Source organism: Macaca fascicularis, chromosome 16 (genome assembly GCF_037993035.2).
Source record: "Macaca fascicularis isolate 582-1 chromosome 16, T2T-MFA8v1.1".
Taxonomy (NCBI): Eukaryota; Metazoa; Chordata; class Mammalia; order Primates; family Cercopithecidae; genus Macaca; species Macaca fascicularis.
Genome location: NC_088390.1, coordinates 66,563,289 through 66,583,805, shown reverse-complemented (window position 1 = coordinate 66,583,805; position 20,517 = coordinate 66,563,289).

Genomic DNA, 20,517 nt, shown 5'->3' with positions numbered 1-20,517 from the left:
TTCTAATTTAACTAATCTAGATTTGCAAAATTATAAAGAAAAAATCTTGCCAGTTGTTGCTTCGGTTATGTTAATTTCACAATTTAGTACATCGCAACTACGTATTTAATACAAAGCAGCCTTGGCGCGGGGCGGGGTGTGTTTAACAAAATGTATCTCAGCACCAGCCTAGAGAAACTTTTCTGTGTGAAAACAGAAGAGGGGTTACCAAGGAGAAATTCATTATGGATTTTGGGAAGGCTTTTTCCTCAGAAATAGAGTGAAAAGTAAAAGTCGCTGTGCAAGAAATCTGATACTGACGCTGTGTGACAGAAGTTGGATCAAAAGTTCATCTTCGGCAATTATGTCTAGATGATCAAGTACACATCTCCTACAACAGGTGACACGAAACTGCATTTCCCAAGCAAGGCAAAGCGATCAAATGAGTTAAGACGCCTGTTCCTGCGGTCTTGTGCTTTTATTTTTGATTTAACCAAAACAATTTTGAATCGGATGAATTACCAAATTTGGTTGGGTCTTGTTTGGCTTTCTGCTTTGCTTTTTAATCAGCCATTTACCAGCGGCTGTTGCACGGGCCCATTAGCACTCGAAGAATAAAAACGAACACACAGGACCAGATAAGGTTCCCCTACTAACCAATATGATCCGTTTCCTTAACACAATTTAAAAACCACAGCTAGGGAAAAAAGGCATGTTTTTGTGTGTGTTTGTGTGCCACAATCTGTCCAAATCCTTAATTCCCTTTTAAGGAATAGATAATACAATAAAAATCTGAAAGAAACCTCATTAGAAATGCAAAGAGGTTTGCAAAACAAGAGGCTTCTTTCATTCCAGAAAATCACAGCAAAACAAGGAGAGAAAAATGAATGCAATGGATATGTGTTTGCCAAAGTTTCTATCCTGCCCGGTGGAGACACTGTACTGCACACAGTTTTTGAAGAGGAAGAAGAAGGGGTTGGTTGGTGGGGGAGAGAGATCGAGCGAGTGTGGCCTGCAAACTGCAACAATGCAATCTCCATTTTGAACAGTGCACCTCTTTCCTCTTGTAAATCTAGTATTTTTGCCACTTGATGTGTCCTTGCATTTCCCCTATTTCGGCGATCAGCGGGGTTGGGGGGCGATCAGAGCAGGATGCACAGCACAGGAGTGAGCAAGGGGAAGGGGGGAGGGCAGGGGAGGTAGGGAAGGAATCTGCAGCAATTGGGCTGGGTGGGTACCTGCAGTGCTACTGTAGGCGGATCCCCTGAGGTCAGGCGTTCGAGACTGGCCTGGCCAACATGATGAAACCCCATCTCTACTAAAAATACAAAAATTAGCTGGGCATGGAGGCGCGCACCTGTAATTCCAGCTACTCAGGAGGCTGAGGCTGGAGAATCGCTTAAACCAGGGAGGTGGAGGTTGCAGTGAGACGAGATGACGTCACTGCACTCCAGCCTGGGCAACAAGAGCCCTCAAAACAAACAAACAAACAAAAAATCAAGATGGCTACTTTTTTTTTTTCTTTTTTTTTTTTTTTTTTTTTTTTGAGGCGGAGTCTTCACTCTGTCGCCCAGGCTGGAGTGCAGTGGCACCATCTCGGCTCACTGCAAGCTCCGCCTCCCGGGTTCGCGCCATTCTCCTGCCTCAGCCTCCGGAGTAGCTGGGACTACAGGCGCCCGCCACCGCGCCCGGCTAATTTTTTTTTTTTTGTATTTTAGTAGAGACGGGGTTTCACCGTGTTAGCCAGGATGGTCTCGATCTACTGACCTCGTGATCCGCCCGCCTCGGCCTCCCAAAGTGCAGGGATTACAGGCGTGAGCCACCGCGCCCGGCCCTTTTTTTTGTTTTTTGAGATGGAGTCTCCCTCTTTTGCCAGGCTGGAGTGCAGTAGCACCATCTCGGCTGACTGCAACTTCTGCCTCCCAGGTTCAAGTGATTCTCCTACCTCAGCCTCCTGCGTAGCTGGGACTACAGGCGCGTGCCACCACACCCAGCTAATTTTTGTATTTTAAGTAGAGACTGGGTTTCACCATGTTGGCCAAGTTGGTCTTGATCTCTTGACCTCATGATCCTCCCGCCTCAGCCTCCCAAAGTGTTGAGATTACAGGCGTGAGCCACCGCGCCTGGCCAAGGCCACTATTTTCTATCAACTCTTTATCATAATTCATTTAATGAAAAAGAGACAAATGACTATAGAAATGTAATAATGTGAATATTTTTACAGAGATACTAGCAGATGTTGAAGGGCTCTAAAAAACAGAAAATGAAGAGATGCTAGGGTTTTTTCCCCATGATTACAATTACAGTACAGTAATGTAAGGCAAGTTTAGAATAAGCCTTATTACTGCTGGTACTGTCAATATTGATTAGTTATTTCATCCTAAATTTCTTTTTTTTTTTTTTTTTGAGACGGAGTCTCGCTCTGTCGCCCAGGCTGGAGTGCAGTGGCCGGATCTCAGCTCACTGCAAGCTCTGCCTCCCGGGTTTACGCCATTCTCCTGCCTCAGCCTCCCGAGTAGCTGGGACTACAGGCGACCGCCATCTCGCCCGGCTAGTTTTTTGTATTTTTTAGTAGAGACGGGGTTTCACCGTGTTAGCCAGGATGGTCTCGATCTCCTGACCTTGTGATCCGCCCGTCTCGGCCTCCCAAAGTGCTGGGATTACAGGCTTGAGCCACCGCGCCCGGCCTTTTTTTTTTTTTTTTTTTCTGAGACAGAGGCTTGCTCTGTCGCCCAGGCTGGAGTGCAGTGGCTTAATCTCAGCTCACTGCAACCTCTGCATGCCGGATTCAAACAATTCTCCCGCCTCAGCCTCCCGAGTAGCTGGGACTGCAGGTGTGCGCCACGATGCCCGGCTAACTTTGTGTATTTTGTTTAGTAGAGATGGAGTTTCACCAGGCAGGCTGGTCTCAAACTCCTGACCTTGTGATCCACCCGCCTTGGGATCCCAAAGTGCTGGAATTACAGACATGAGCCGCCGCACCCGGCCCTAAATATCCTTTTCAAAAATACCGTAATCTACCTCACATCTATAAAAGAGCTAACAGACATATCTGGAAGCTAAAGTGATCTATAAACAATTATAGTGATTTTTAACAGTTTAAACAAAATGAGTAAATACCATAACCTGGGTATAAAATTTTGTATAAAAAATAATTGGAGTTAAAATTTAACCATTTATACACTTAAATGGATGCAATTTATTACGTGTAAGTTATATCTCATTGACGTTAATTAAAAATACTTTGAATGTTAAAAATAAAATCGGAAAAGAGTCAGAACTAGTATCAAAGAGACCAATGATAAAAATCATGACTTTAGAATTAAGACAGGTTTGTGTGTTTTAGCTCTGCCACTTACTGTTGTGGCCTTAGGCAAATTACTTCTCTAACTCTTAGTTTTTGAGGGTAACAGTAGTAGCAATAGAAATAATAGTAGCTAATTATTTATGAAGCACTTATTTTATGAAAGACACTGTGCTAAAGTGCTTTACCTGAATTATTTCATTTATCCTCTCAACTGTTTATGGAGTATGTACTATTATCACTCATACTGTTTTGTAAATAAATATAAACCAAAGCCCATGGAAGTTAAATAAAGGTCATAAAGCCAGTACACAGAAGACTAAGGATTATAATTCAGCTGGTCTGATTTCAGAAGCATGGCTATATACAGCCTTCCAAGATGCTATGAGAATTAAATGATTTGTACATAAAGTGTTTATAACAGTTGGACATATAAATGCTCAATTTAATGTTACTATGTTATTTTACTTACTATTACACAACTTATCCATCCCATCCCTCTTAAATATAGCAATGTTTCTAATTTACATGGCCTGTTTTGAATAACTTAATCCAGCAACTTTTTTTTAACTAGATAATATTTACAAGAGAGTTATATTTGTCAGGAAATTTCATTTGTCTCCTAGTCGAAACTCTTAATAACCAAATTTAACACATCTAATTTGTGACTTACTTTATAAATTTGTTGTGACAAGATCCTCCATTAATTTTACCATTACAAGGAAAATCTACATTCAATATACAATAAACACCAACTTATTTCTATTCTTTTAAGGATATTATCTATATATTTCTCTAACAATTTCAGTGATGTTAGCTTACTCATCTGGTAAATCATTATTGAATAAACGACTGCAGTCCACAACTTGTCCTCATGTGCCAGTTCGGTCTCTGAAGATTTACTATTAAATGACAGAAATATTACTAAGATTCATACAACTAGAAAGAATTATTACAATCAAAAATTTCTATCTTTAGAAGACATCTGGCTTAGCTTATTTTAATACTTTAGAATGACCTCTTCGGTTTCTACTAAAATTTATAATTTCTTTTCCCATAGATTTTTCCCTTTAGGAGTAATATTAGAATTCTAAAGTTTTGTACCCTTTACCATGTTCATTGAAGAAGCCTAATTCCTTTTTTACCGTAGTAATGGTGCATAGAAGAGTCACTACTGTACTTAAGAAGAGGCATAACATATTAAGAGTGTATTCATATACAAAGGAGTTTGAGAAGTCCACATTAAGTTTAATACTTGATAATCTGACCATCTAAAAAATACACTAGGCCAGGCGTGGTGCTCACGCCTGTAATCCCAGCACTTTGGGAGGCTGAGGCAGGTGGATCACCTGAGGTCGGCAGTTCAAGACCAGCCTGACCAACATGGAGAAACCCCGTCTCTACTAAAAATACAAAATTAGCCAGGCATGGTGGCACATGCCTGTAATCCCAGCTACTCGGGAGGCTGAGGCAGGAGAATCGCTTGAACCCGGGAGGCGGAGGTTGTGGTGAGCTGAGATCGCGCCGCTGCACTCCAGCCTGGGCAAAAAAGAGCGAAACTCCGTCTCAAAAAAAAAAAAAAAAAAAAAAAAAAAAAAAATATATATATATATATATATATATATATATATATATATATAAATAAAATTCTTGTAACCATGTGACCCAACTATGGATATTTACGTAATCATAATAATGTAAACATGGAACAATGGTTTAACCAAAAAGGTTCATGTAATATATTGGAAGACTAAAGAAAGGAAGGGGCTTGTGTCATGGGAATGGGGATGATGAATACCAATTTTAAAAGCCAAACCACTGGACTGGGCATCACAGTCCATGCCTATAATCCAAATATTTTGGGAGGCGAAGGAGGGAGAATTGCTTGAGCCCAGGAATTCAAGACCTGACTGGGCAACATAGCAAGACCCTATCTCTACAGAAAATTTAAAAAAAAAAATTAGCTGGGCATGGTGGCATGCACCTGTAGTTCCAGCTACTCAGGAGGGTGAGGTGGGAGGATCAGCTGAGTCCAGGAGTTTGAGGCTACAGTGAGCTATGATTATGCCACTGCACTCCAGCCTGAGCAACAGAGTGAGACTGTCTCTAATTTTTAAAGAATTTTTAATAAAAAATAAAGCTGAATCATCTTCTAGTTAGGAAATTCGAAAATACCTAAAACTAGGCTGGGCGTGGTGGCTCACGTCTGTAATCCCAGCACTTTCGGAGGCTGAGACGGGCAGATCACTTGAGGTCAGGAGTTGGAGACGAGCCTGGCCAACATGGTGAAACTCCGTCTCTACTAAAAATACAAAAATTAGCTGGGCATGGTGGTGGTGGCACCTGCATTCCAAGCTACTCGGGAGGCTGAGGCAGGAGAATTGCTTGAACCAAGGAGGCAGAGATTGCAGTGAGCCAAGATGGTGTCACTATACTCCAGCCTGGGTGACAGAGCAAGATTCTGTCTCAAAAACAAAACAAAACAAAACAAAACTACCTAAAACTAAAAAAAGAAAACTGATGATATAAAATAAGGAACATATCTAGAAACATGAAAATACCAGAATAAACAGCCAAAGTTATTAAAGCAATTGCCTTGAGGATGGGAATCAGGAATAAGAATGGAGCAGGGAACTTGCTGTTTTCCAGTAAAAACTTTATAGTATCTTTTGCCTTTTTAAAGAGGTGCATAAACTCCTATGATTAAAATAAAATTTAAAAGAAAGAAACCATCTATATAAAAGCAAAAAGAATGCCTATTCAGTGCAATCCAAATTCTGATTTCTGGTTTTATAATTGGTCTAAAGTGGTGAATTAATACCTTTATTTATTTGGAAAAAGTTGGGGGGACTGCTCTACTGTGAGCCAGTTTCATTTTGTTCTTCACAGAATTTTAGGGATACCTCATCTTTCAAAACCTGTCTGTAAACCAAAGCACATTCCCACTGGGCTTTTCTTTACGCCTTTTGTGAAGACCAAATTATACCACAGATGAAACTCAGATCATTTCCCATGATTCTTTTCAAAGACCATATCAAGTAATAATTATGTGTTTCATTTCAAACTAATCATTTAAACCTACAGGTCATAATGCTGATTCCACTTTGGATCGAGCGTATTCTTCACAGTATCTGTAGAATGGCATTGCCCAGATCCATCAACCACCACCTTAGCAAATGGATCAGGAAGTCCTATGAAAAAAAGATTTTTTAAAATTAATAATTTGACATGTGAGATAGAAGATTAATTATATAAATGTTCCATTTGCTACAAAAGATTATTCCATTATTTTTAAAAAGTTTAATAGCTATAAATGAATAGTCCATTTTTTAAAAAAAGACTAAAAGTTACTTCTAAATAAAATACCAAAACTACATTTTTTCTTGTTTCTGTCTCAAAATATTCCCAGTTTAAACTACCAAAATCTAGAGATTACTTCATAATGTGGAAGTTTTTGTAGGTTGTTACCAGCCCTGTGACCCCAGGAAGGTGAATTCTTGGAACCATTCATGGCTTTTTCTTTCCAAATGTCTCCCTCAGTCGCTCATTTAAAGGAGAGATTATTAAAGGTTTTTATACAGGAACACAGGCTACAGAGAAATCAAATTAGCAAATGGGTTTTGCTTAATAACTACCAGGAAAAATGAGACCAAAACAAAAGATGTAACACTCTGCCTTGAAAGAGTTTACTATCTAAGTGGAAAGATAAAAAATACTATACACGGAAAAAAAAAAAAAAAAAAAAAAAACCTGAGAATAAACAAGTGCTTAGTGATATTGATTATAATGCAAACACTTGTATCACTATGTTAGGTACTATTCTAAATACTTTACATTCATCCTTAATCCTTACAATAACCCTGTGAGGTAGATACTATTATTTTCCCTATTTTGCTGACATGGAAACTAAGGCACAAGGGGGTCAACTAAGTAGCCCAAGGTCACACAGTAGTAAGTGGCAGAGCCAGGGTCTAAAGTATAGATGCTAAACCCGTCTGGCTCTCGACTTCATGCTCTTAACCACTATGCTGTACTTCACCTCTCATTTACTATGTGATTCAACAGTGAGCACAAGAGCTCAGATAAACAGGAGAACAGTGTGAATCTGGACAGTATAGAAAGGGCTTTGGGGGAGAGGGGAACTCATCTGGGCTTTAAAGCAGGGGTCTTCAACCCCTAGACCATGGGCCGGTACAGGTTTGTGGCCTGTTACAACCGGGCCACACAGCAGGAGGTGAGCAGCAGGAGAGCAAGCATTACGGCCTGAGCTCCGCCTTCTGTCAGATCAGTGGCAGCATTAGAGGCTCATAAGAGCTGGAACCCTATTGTGAACTGCACATGCAAGGGATCTAGGTTGTGCGTTCCTTACGAGAATCTAATGCCTGATGATCTGAGCTGGAACAGCTTCATCCCAACACATCCCCTGCTCCCCATGTCTTTGGAAAAACTGTCTTGCACAAAACCGGTCCCTGTGCCAAAAAGGTTGGGGGCTGCTGCTTTAAAGGACATACAGGAGAAGGAGGACTTTCCTAGCAACAGGAAGAGTGCCAAGGAGGGTATGACAATACAGTATTTAAAAGACTTTGAAGAGTCTAACCAAAGAGTTTGTGCTAAGCTGTAAAAGTAAATAGTGTTGGAAATATGAATGATCCAGTAAGAGAAGCTTAAAAGTCAGACAATAGGGCTTGAACTGATTGAGGTAGATTAACAGGGAGCCATTTCAGGTTCTTGAGCATGGCTGGAACTACAGTCATTTTTTCTATCAGTGGTATTCAGGGCCCACTAGGAGAAAGAAAGGTTAGAGGCAGACCATATGTGAAGCTGTTGTAATCATCCAACAGTAGGATGAAAAGACCCTGAACGAGGGAAGTCATATGGAAAGGGAAAGGAAATGAAAATTAAGAGAGCTATTCTGGGCCGGGCGCGGTGGCTCAAGCCTGTAATCCCAGCACTTTGGGAGGCCGAGACGGGTGGATCACGAGGTCAGGAGATCGAGACCATCCTGGCTAACACGGTGAAACCCCGTCTCTACTAAAAAATACAAAAAACTAGCCGGGCGAGATGGCGGGTGCCTGTAGTCCCAGCTACTCGGGAGGATGAGGCAGGAGAATGGTGTAAACCCCCGAGGCGGAGCTTGCAGTGAGCTGAGATCCGGCCACTGCACTCCAGCCCGGGCGACACAGCGAGACTCCGTCTCAAAAAAAAAAAAAAAAAAAGAGAGCTATTCTGAAAGATCTAATACAAATCAGTAAGACACCTGTGTCAAAGATGACAATACAGTTTTCGGCCCAAAGCAATAATGAAAATGATTGTTTTGACAAAAATGTAAAAGGTGGAACTAAAAATGTTAGACAAAAATGACACTTCACATGTAAGACATATTGGGATAGAGTAGATTTCCTGTGGACAGCTAAAAATACTAGAACAAAACAGCATTAAATGTTTGTGACTGGAGAAATTTTGCATGTTGGTATCAGTGTTAGTTTTTTTAAGATACTAATTTGCCAAGTTTTGAGGACAGACAACTCACCTATCAGTTCCCCAATTCTATGATTCTGTGATCTATCACCTTCAAATAATAAAGGAAGACCAAAACTTAAGGGTTATGTTTCAAAGAAACTTGGTAAGTTAGGGTATTAAATCTATTTGACTATATTGTTCTTGAAGCCGAGTGCTATGCATAGTATTTCAGTAACACCTAACCATTTATAAATGTGTTCAATAGAAGAATGTTTTTACCTCCACCCTCAATTCATGAAGTATTTCCTCCTAGGAAGAATTCACTTTATCTTGTTATTTTCACTCTATTATTTAAACAGATAAATTTATGTTTATAAGGAAAAACAAAAAATCACATTTCTACACTTTCTCTTTGAGTGTTATTAAACTAGTTGAAGAATTAAGTCTGCTGGTTTCTGGCTTTTTAAAAAAAATTAAAATAAAAACAATTAAAAATTGCCAGGCACAGTGGCTCAAGCCTGTAATCCCAGTACTTTGGGAGGCTGAGGCAAAAGGATCACTTGAGCCCAGGAGTTTGAGACCAGCCTGGGCAACATAGTAACCACCTCTACAAGAAAAGTTAAAAGTTAGCCAAGGGTGGTGGCATATGTCTGTAGTCTCAGCTACTCAGGAGGCTGAGGTGGGAGGATCACTTGAGCCTGGGAGGCCGAGGTTGCAGTGAGCCATGATCATGCCACTGCACTCCACCCTGGTTGACAAAGCAAGACCCTACCTCAGGGGAAAAAAAAAATTACGGATTAAGAAAAACATCTGACGAAGGACTAATATCCAGAATCTACAAAGTATGCAAACAAATCAGCAAGAAAAAAAAAAAATTCCATCAAAAAGTGGGTTAAGGACATGAATAGACAATTCTCAGAAGAAGATGTACCAACCAAGATAGGCCAACAAGCATATGGAAAAATGCTCAACATCACCAAGTATCAGGGAAATGCAAATCAGAACTACAATGCGATGCCACCTCACTCCTGCAAGAATGACCATAATCAAAAAATTTAAAAAAAACAGGTGTTGGCATGGATGCAGTGAAAAGGGAACACTTTCACACTGCTGGTGGTAATGTAAACTAGTACAACCACTAAGGAAAACAGAGTGGAGATTCCTTAAAGAACTAAAAGTAGCTCTTTGGGAGGCCAAGGCGGGCAGATCACGAGGTCAGGAGATCGAGATCATCCTGGCTAACATGGTGAAACCCCGTCTCTACTAAAAATACAAAAAAATTAGCTGGGCGTGATGGTGGGCGCCTGTAGTCCAAGCTAGCCAGGAGGCTGAGGCAGGAGAATGGCGCGAACCCGGGAGGCGGAGCTTGCAGTGAGCCGAGATCGCGTCACTGCACTCCAGCCTGGGGCCTGGGTGACAGAGCGAGACTCCGTCTCAAAAAAAAAAAAAAAAAAAGAACTAAAAGTAGATCTACCATTTTATCCAGCAGTCCCACTACTGGATATCTACCCAGAGGAAAAGAAGTCATTATACAAAAAAGATACTTGCACATGCATGTTTATAGCAGCACAATTTGCAATTGCAAAAATATAGAACCAGTCCAAATACCTATCAGTCAATGAGTGGATAAAGAAAATGTGGTATGTGTATACAGACACACACACACACACACATACACATATATATACGCCATGGAATACTACTCAGCCATAAAAAGAAATAATGGCATTCACAGCAACGTGGATAAAATCGGAGACTATTATTCTAAGTGAAGTAACTCAAGAATGAAAAACCTAACATTGTATGTTCTCAGTCACATGTGGGAGCTAAGCTATGAGGATGCAAAGGCATAAGAATGATACACTGGACTATAGGGACTGGGGGAAAGGGTAAGAGGGTAATGAGGGATGAAAGAATACACACTGGGTACAGTGGACGCTGCTTGGGTGATGGGTCCACCAAAATCTCAGAAATCACCACTAAAGTACTTATTCATGTAATCAAATGCCATGTGTTCCCTCAAAACCTACTGAAATCAAAAATTAAAAGAAAAGAAAAATAACTTTTTCCATACAAAATGTGGCTTCCAGATCCTTAATTAAGTAGGAAAGTCACAGCCTTTTATGTTTCCTTTCTGTTAAATAACACAATAAAGAAAAATACAAGTTCAATATCTTAATTTAAAAAATAGGTTTCGACTTAACCTGATTATATTATTCTACAAAAATTTAACTTGAGAGCCAAGTTACTCTCGTGTGGTCAAAAGCTATCAGGTTTTCTGAAGTTAGTGAGACATCTAGTGGTAAATACAAAGTGGCTAGATAACTTTCTGCATTTAAAAAAATTTCTCGGCTGGGCATGGTGGCTCACGCCTGTAATCCCAGCATTTTGGGAGGCAGAGGCGGGAGAATCACGAGGTCAGGAGATAGAGACCATCCTGGCTAACATGGTGAAACCCCATCTCTACCAAAAATACAAAAAATTAGCCGGGCGTGCCGCCATGCGCCGGTAGTCCCAGCGACTCGGGAGGCTGAGAGGAGAATCGCTTGAACCCGAGAGGCACAGGTTGCAGTGAGCTGAGATCGTGCCATTGCACTTTAGCCAAGAGCGAAACTCCATCTCAAATAAATAAATAAATAAATAAATAAATAAATAACGTCATTATGGTGTACAGGCATACTTAAAAACCTGTGTAACAGAATAAAGCTGTAATTTTTAAGGCCTTGAATTAATAAAATATGTAATGAAACAAGATTAAGACGCTAGCATATCTAAAGGGAAATTTTTAAAGTTAAATTTCCTTACATTATAGACAAGATTAACCTCCTTATTGCCAAGGGCTTTGAAATTAATAATATGAGAAGAGCATACAAAAACATTAAATTTATAAAAAGGTCTGAAATAAATGTTCTGGAGGAGTACTCTTATTCTACTTCTCCTACCTAAGAATCTAAAATATTAGAAATTACACTAAACTGCTAGGATTACAGGTGTGAGCCACCACGCCTGGCCGCCATATACCTATTTTATCTGCATTTTATTATGAGTTGGTGTTGAATTTTTGTCAAATACTTTTTTTCTGAAATTAATTGACATGATTTTTTTTCTTTTAGCCTTTTAGTACAGTAGACTACATTGATTAATTTTCAAATACAAAATCAGCTATGTATCCTTGTAGTAAACCCCACTTTGTCATGTTGTGTAATTCTCATATATTGATTAATTCTATTTGCTAATCTTTTGTTAAGGATTTTGCATCTTTATTTACAATGGGTATTGGTTGGCAGTTTTCTCCTTTTTTGTGTGTGCTTCCTTTGGTTTTGGCATCAGAGTGAATACTGACTTCTTAAAATGATTCAGCAATGTTCTCTTCTATTTTCTGAAAGAGTTTGGGTAGAATTGGTGTTTATTATTATTATTTTTTGTTGTTGTTGTTGTTGAGACAGTCTCACTCTGTCACCCAGGCTGGAGTGTAGTGGCACAATCTCGGCTCACTGCAACCTCTGCCTCTTGAATTAAAGCGATTCTCCTGCCTCAGCTTCTTCCAAGTGCCTGGGATTACAGGCGCCCACCCATGCCCAGCTAATTTTTGTATTTTTAGTAGAGATGGGGTTTCACCATATTGATCAGGCTGGTCTTGAACTCCTGACCTCAGGTGATCCAACTGCCTCGGCCTCCCAAAGTGCTGGGATTACAGGAGTGAGCCACCGCGCGTGTCCGATTTAAACATCTTCATTTTTTTTTTTTTTGAGACGGAGTCTCACTCTGTCGCCCAGGCTGGAGTGCAGTGGCCGGATCTCAGCTCACTGCAAGCTTCGCCTCCCGGGTTCACGCCATTCTCCTGCCTCAGCCTCCTGAGTAGCTGGGACTACAGGCGCCCGCCACCTCGCCCGGCTAGTTTTTTTGTATTTTTTTTTTTAGTAGAGACGGGGTTTCACCATGTTAGCCAGGATGGTCTCGATCTCCTGACCTCGTGATCCACCCGTCTCGGCCTCCCAAAGTGCTGGGATTACAGGCTTGAGCCACCGCGCTCGGCCAACCGATTTAAACATCTTCAAGGAAACACATCAAAATATAACCAGAAGTTGTTTCTGGGTAATGGGACCACGGGGATTTCTATTTCTTCTTTGGCATATTTGTATTTTCCACTTTTTTCTATAATGAACATCTATTGTTAAAACAGGTAAGATATTGAGTTTTAGCAAGATAAAATATGCAAATAGAAAAGAAATAAAAGAAATATACCCAATGTCAACAGTGGCTGCCACTAGATGATGGCATCATATGAGATTTTCATTTTCAACTTTTTTTTTTTTTGAGACAGAGTCTCATTCTGTCACCCAGGCTTTAGGATTGCAATGGCACAATCTCAGCCCACTGCAACCTCCGCCTCTTGGGTTCAAGTGATTCTCCTGCCTCAGCCTCCCAAGTAGCTTGGACTACAGGTTTGCACCACCCTGCCAGGCTGTTTTGTATTTTTAGTAGAGACAGGGTTTCGCCATGTTGGCCAGGCTTGTCTGAAACTCCTGGTCTCAAGTGATCTGCCTGCCTTGGCCACCCAAAGTGCTGCCACCTTGCCCGGCAAATTTTCATGTTTAGCTTCGATATTTTCTGAATTTTCCACAAAAAGCATATATTAGAATTATATTGGTAAAATCACATATTATATCACCCCATTTTAGATGAATGGGAAGAGGAAGATAAGTGGTTACATAGGAGAAGGGTCACTTCAGTAAACTAAAACTAAGAACTTCTGCGTTATCATCAACTGCTATAGAGTCTTTCTTTCGAAGATGTCTAATTGTCAGCTGAGCGCAGTGGCTTGCACCTGTAATTCCAGCACTTTGGGAGGCTGTGGTGGGCGGATTGCTTGAGGCTGAGAGTTTGAGACCAACCTGGTTCACATGGCGAAAACTCATCTCTACTAAAAAATACAAAAATTAGCCAGGCGTGGTGGAGCACACCTGTAGTCTCAGCTGCTGGGGAGACTGAGGCATAAGAATCGCTTGAACCTGGGAGCCACGATTGTGCCACTACACTCCAGCCTGGGTGACAGAGTGAGACTCTGCCTAAAAAAAAAGAAAGAAAAGAAAAGAAAAGAAAACTCAGGGGACCCTAACAGCTAGCTGCCTTAACATAGCTGATAGGCTATCAAGTTCAGGTCAATTAAATTTGTTCCATGTGGTTCTGCAGGAAGTAGCCACAACCAGTGTGGTGGGGCTGCAATTGGAATTACACTGAGACAGACCTTGAGATAGGAGGAAGGATTTTTGAGTAGTTTGAAATGGCAGAAGATACATTGGTCTTGAACCTGCTCTTCAAAGTGTGGTGCAGAATTGCAGCCTGGCTTCAGAGGAAGCGTATTAGACAAGTACTGGGTCTCAGCCCACAGCTCAGACCTACTGAATCAGTGCCTGCAGTTTAAAAAGATGCCCAGGGCCAGGCGTAGTGGCTCATGCCTGTAATCCCAGCACTTTGGGAGGCTGAGGCCGGCAGATCACTTGAGGTCAGTAGTTTGAGACCAGCCTGGCCAACATGGTGAAACCCTGTCTCTACTAAAAATACAAAAATTAGCCAGACATGGTGGCAGGCACGTGTAATCCCAGCTACTAGGGAGGCTGAGGCAAGAGAATCACTTGAACCCGGAAAGGCAGAGGTTGCAATGAGCTGAGATCGTGTCATTGCACTCCAGCCTGGTTGACAAAAGCGAGACTCTGTCTAAATAAATAAATAATATTTCAGATAGTTTTTTGTGCCTATTCTGCTTATGTAAATAAAAAAATTTTGAGACATGATCTCACTGTGTCACCCAGGCTGACATACCATACTGAATTCTCATATTACTTCCAGTAAAATCTTAGTTGATTCTCTTAGGCTTCTTTGGCTGTCTAACATTTATCATTTCATATGCAAATAATGATAGTTTTGTCTCTTCCTTTTCAATACTTATACTCTTTCCTTCCTTTCCTCTTTCCTTTCCTTTCCTTTCCTTTCTTTGTTTTTCTTTCTTAGGGCCTTGTTGTCACCCAAGCTGGAGAACAATGGTGTAATCTAGCTCACTGTAATCTCAAACTCCTGGGTTTAAGGGACCCTCCTGCCTCAGCTTCCTGAGTGTCTGGGACTACAGGCAAGCAGATAATTTAAAAAAATTTTTTTGTAGAGATAAGGTCTCGCTATGCTGTCCAGGCTGGATTTTGTGCCTCTTTAGAGGAAGGACTCAGGTTTCCTTTTCTTCCTACTTTTAAGAGCTGTTTTTGTTTTGTTTTGTTTTGTTTTAATTGGGAATTGTCTGTTGAATGTTAGCTAAAACAGTCAATAAAAGGTATTAAGTGCCAGCTGCATGAAAGACCCTAAGTTAGACACAGTCAGCCCTCTTCATGAGCAGGTCCACATCTTCAGATTCAACTGAATGAGGCTGAATATTTGAAAAAAGAAACAATAAAAATACATATAGAAAGTACAGTATAACAACTGTCGCCATTGTACAACACCTATACATTTTATTAGTGATGATTTAAAGTACATGGGGCCAGGCACTTGTGCTCACACTTGTAATCCCAACACTTTGGGAGGTCAACCTGGGCAGCATAGTGAGACCTTGTCTTTATTAAAAATAAAAATAAAAAAATTAGCCAGGTATGGTGGTATGCAGCTGTAGTCCCAGCTACTCAAGAGGCTGAGGTGGGCAGATCACTGGAGCCCAGGAGGTTGAGGCTGCAGTGAGCTGTGATTGTGACACTGCATTCCTGCCTGAGCGACAGAGGGTGATCCTATCTCTAAGTAAGTAAATAAAGTATATGGGGGGATGTGTGTTGGTTATATGCAAATACTGCACCATTATATGTAAGGGATTGAGCATCTACAGATTCTGGTATGGTGTGGGGGCAGTATCCTAGAACGAGTGCCCCGCAAGATAGCAAGGATGACTGAACTGTGGAAGAGTCAAAGCTCTGTTGAACAACATACAATTCCTGTCTTCAAGAAAGTTATCTCATTAGGTAGATGAGACTTATAATGAATAAAAGGAATGAATACAGATTTGGAGATAGTGGTTGTTGTGATGGATAATCTTAATTGTGTTTTCTTCCAAAACAGATCCATTCTCATAGAAGGGCATCAGAGGAAGATAAAGAAGGACCCTCGGCCGGGCGCCATGGCTCACACCTATAATCCCAGCACTTTAGGAGGCCTAGCCAGGTGGATCACAAGGTCAGGAGTTAGAGACCAGCCTGACCAACATAGTGAAACCCCGTCTCTACTAAAAATACAAAAATTAGCCAGGCGTGGTGGTGGGCACCTATAGTCCCAGCTACTCGGGAGGCTGAGCATTGCGCCACTTCACTCCAGCCTGGGCGACAGAGTGAGATTCCATCCCCCACTACCACCCCCCCCACACAAAAAAGAAGGATCCTCAGTGTCAGACATCTGAGCCCAAGCTAACCCCATCATAACCCCTGTGACCCACACATATACATGCTCCACTCCAACTAATCAATCGAACTTCTGACATTCTTTCCCTGGACAATGAGTCTCATGATCTCCCGACCCTGCACCTTGTGACCCCTCCCCTGCCCACAAGAGATAATCACCTTTAACTGTAATTTTCCACTGCCTACCCAAATCCTATAAAACTGCCCCATCCCATCTCCCTTTGCTGACTTTCTTTGTGGACTCAACTCACTTGCACCCAAGTGAAATAAACAGCCTTGTTGCTCACACAAAGCCTGTTGGTGGACTCTCTTCACATGAACACACATAACAGTTAGGAGTTCGAGACCAGCCTGACCAATGTGGTGAAACCCCATCTCTACTAAAAATGCAAAATGAACCAGGCATGGTAGCACAGGCCTGTAATCCCAGCTACTTGGGAGTCTGAGGCAGAAGAATCGCTTGAACCCAGGAGGCAGAGGTTGCAGTGAGCCAAGATTGCGCCATTGCACTCCAGCCTGGGCAACAAGAGGGAAACTCCATCTCAAACAAAACAGAACAAACAAAAACCATGAAGCTGCACAACAAGGAGTCTTCCAACGAGAATGAGATCTTCAACAGGGACGCTGGGTAAATGACGGGCCCTCACGGTTCCCATCTAAAATGAGGAGGGGGTGAGAAGCTTAATTGCTCCTTTCAGGAATCAAAACCTTGGCATTGTTATTCTTATCCCAGGGACAGCGAAACCCCAACAGAGAAGACCCCAACAGGAGAATCAGCTGCTGAGGGGGAGGAGAGTAACCCCAGCCCACCTCAGGGCTCCTGCAAAATTACATATTTTTCTTTTTTTCTTTCATAATTGAGATTTTATTGGTTGAGGATCAGTGTCATGCGCGTCCGTGTGAAGAGACCACCAAACAGGCTTTGTGTGAGCAACAAGCCTGTTTATTTCACCTGGGTGCAGGCGGGCTGAGTCCGAAAAGAGAGTCAGCAACGGGTGGTGGGATTATCATTAGTTCTTATAGGTTTTGGGATAGGCGGTGGAGTTAGCAGCAATGTTTTGTGGGCAGGGGGTGGATCTCACAAAGTACATTCTCAAGGGTGGGGAGAATTACAAAGAACCTTCTTAAGGGTGGGGAAGATTACAAAGCACATTGATCAGTTAGGGTGGGGCAGAAATAAATCGCAATGGTGGAATGTCATCAGTTAAGGCTATTTTCACTTCTTTTGTGGATCTTCAGTTGCTTCAGGCCACCTGGATGTTTACGTGCAGGTCACTGGGGATATGATGGCTTAGCCTGGGCTCGGAGGACTGACAGTACAGACATTTCAATTTGTACACAATTCTTATTATACGTAACGAAAATCTAAAAAGCCAGGTATTGTAATTCTTTTTTAAAGTTCTTCCAGTGACTTTCCAGCTTAAAAATTGGAAGCAAATTTTCCTTAAGAGGCTATCAAGTACCAGTATCTTCACATGTTGATAAGCTGTTGTATACGGCCCACAGTTCACAACTGAATAGCATGTACACTACATATTCCAATTTTTAACCTTTCACATCACAGTAACAAAGTTATTAGGAAAACAGGACTACCACAGCCAAACATGTTACAGACTGCACACAATTCCGACAGGGAGAGTCATGATCGAGGAGTGGTTTTCTTTAGGAAACAATTCTACTAAAAAGCAAGATGGGAATAGAAGTAATTTAAAATGTTCAAGACATTAAATGCAGGACTGACTCCATATTGCCATTTAATATGCTTTGTATTCTAGGATATAAAAACTAACCCCCCATCTATGGAATGTTAAGCTGACACCTGAGACAGTCAAAGCCTCCCAGAATTCAATATCCTACACTATTTTCTGGTTGTACCAAAAAATAAATAACCAACAAATGATTTCGCCTTTAAAAAAAAAAAGCATTTACACTTAAGAAATGGGATGAGGTGGGATTCCCTCCTTCTCAAAAATGTTTCTAGAGCTACTAAAAAAACCTGCATTTACAAAATAGTTGATAAAAATATTCCTCTGGATTGTACAAGAAGGGAGACAGGGACCACTGATAAGACATGGTATATGGTATTAATCAGACTTGGCTTCTTTCTCTCCTGCTTCATCAGAGGCTGGACTCTCCTCAGTTTTCATTTCCCCATTCATTTTCTGCAGGTAAATCTTTTTTCTTTTTTTTTTTTTTCTTTCTTTTTTTTGAGATGGAGTCTCACTCTGTGGCCCAGGCTGGAGTGCAGTGGCGCGATCTCGGCTCACTGCAACCTCCGCCTCCCGAGTTCCCGCCATTCTCCTGCCTCAGCCTCCAGAGTAGCTGGGACTACAGGCGCCCACCTCCACACTCGGCTAATTTTATGTAATTTTAGTAGAGATGGGATTTCACCGTGTTAGCCAGGATGGTCTCAATCTCCTGACCTGGTGATCTGCCTGCCTCGGCCTCCCAAAGTGCTGGGATTACAGGCGTGAGCCACTGTGCCCAGGCACTGCAGATAAATCTTCTTTAGTTTCTTGGTTAGCCACTTTGGCCTGTTTTCCGTTTGCTCCCCTTTTCCCTTTTGTTTGCACTTTTTTTCTCTGAAGATTTACCCTTAGCTGCTGGCTTTTTCGGCTTCGCTTCCAGTTTTGCAGGAGGTTTAGCTGACAACCGCGCCTGTCTCCTCTTGGGCTCTTCCTTGGCGGCCCGTTCAGCGAAGCTGACCTTCCTCTTGGGCATCTTGGCAGCGGGGAAGGCGCGTGCCAGGTGCCTTAGGGCCGCGGTGTGCCGAGAGCCTTCGAGAAGCTGGGCTGCCTGACCACAGCCACTCCTTCGGCAGCCAAAGCTGCTTTTATTTTTCTTTTATCAAAGAATATATATAACTAATTATAGACATGCAGTAAGACATTAAATGTGTAGTTAAATATTTATGCATAAATAGCAAAGGCCATCAGAAAGAAAAGCAGGACTGAAGCCAGCGGCCCACACATCCACAGAGGCAGCGGGCAGAGGAAGCACAGGGCCTTGGTTCCCTCCCTTGTTTCCCAGTCTAATTAGTCACCCAGGCCTGAAAACATATCCTCAGGGGTGGAGATTTTACAATTAAATACCGTTGTTTTCGGTGCCCTCTCCCTTGGTTCATCAAGCACCAGTCATAAAATACCACGTACTTGACCTCCTGCCCACAGGCGACCTCCCACCTCCTGGCCCCTCTCATGGGATCACTGGGCCTGCCTGCACTGTGGGGCCAAGCCCCGTCTTTTTCCCAAGCCCTCAAGCCCACGCATGAATGTTCATCCAGACTTGGTGGGAGCTTTTCACCCTTACAAGATGGTGGAAAATTCACATTGGTTTTTTCATAATTTGTTTTTATTTTTAAAAATACCAACCTTAAGCTGGGTGCGGTGACTCACGCCTGTAATCCCAGCTCTCAGGGAGGCAGAGGCAGGAGGATAGCTTGAGCCCAGGAGTTCAAGACCTGCCTGGGCAATATATCGAGACCCCGTTCTCCACAAAAAGGAAAAAAAAAAGACCAAAAAAAAAAAAATTCCCAACCCTTGGATAGCAGGGAAGTGCTGGAGGGGTAGGGTCAAAAGAGTGTGAGAGCAGTAATTTCCCAAGACTGGCCTCCGCGGGACTGTATTTCAGAAAACACACTTGGGGGACTACCTCTCCATTCACACTTACTGCCCCAGCCTCTCCCCATCCCCCACGGATGCACATCCATAGCTGCACAGTTCCACAACAGCAGTAGAATGTTGCAGAAGGCGCAAGGATTCCTCCACTCCATCTTCAAGGAAAAAGTCACTAATAAATCACATTTGGTAGGTTAGTGAACATTAAATACATTATTGAGCAAAAGAAAATCAGAATGAACAAGAATTGGTAATCTACCTAACTGAACACAAATGAACTCAGGCAGTTGGTAATAGGAGGTAAAGAACGGCGCTAACTGCAGAACAGTTGCCCCCCACCTTCCCAGGAGCAGTGTGACTGGGAAGCAGCCCCGTCACACTGGGCTGTTCATGCTGGTGTGCATGCATGCTGGTGAGATTTCTAAGCAAAGTCAGCCATCCATCGGTTCCGATGAGTTTGCTGATGTTGGACAAAAGACACCTGTTGTCTAGCTGCCTGCCCCAGTTATCTCCCAAAGTTCTTTACTGAGAATGAAAAGCATCTTTCTCTGTGTGGTGACTTCAGTGGGCCAGCAAACATTTGAGTTTAAAGCACAAGACTAAATAGTTATAGGCAGAGTAGCAGCTAACATTTACAATTTGCCTTCTTGATGCCAAACCCTGGGTTAGGCCTTTTACAGTCTTATATCATTTTGCCCAGCAATCCATGGAAGCATAGTTTTTAAAA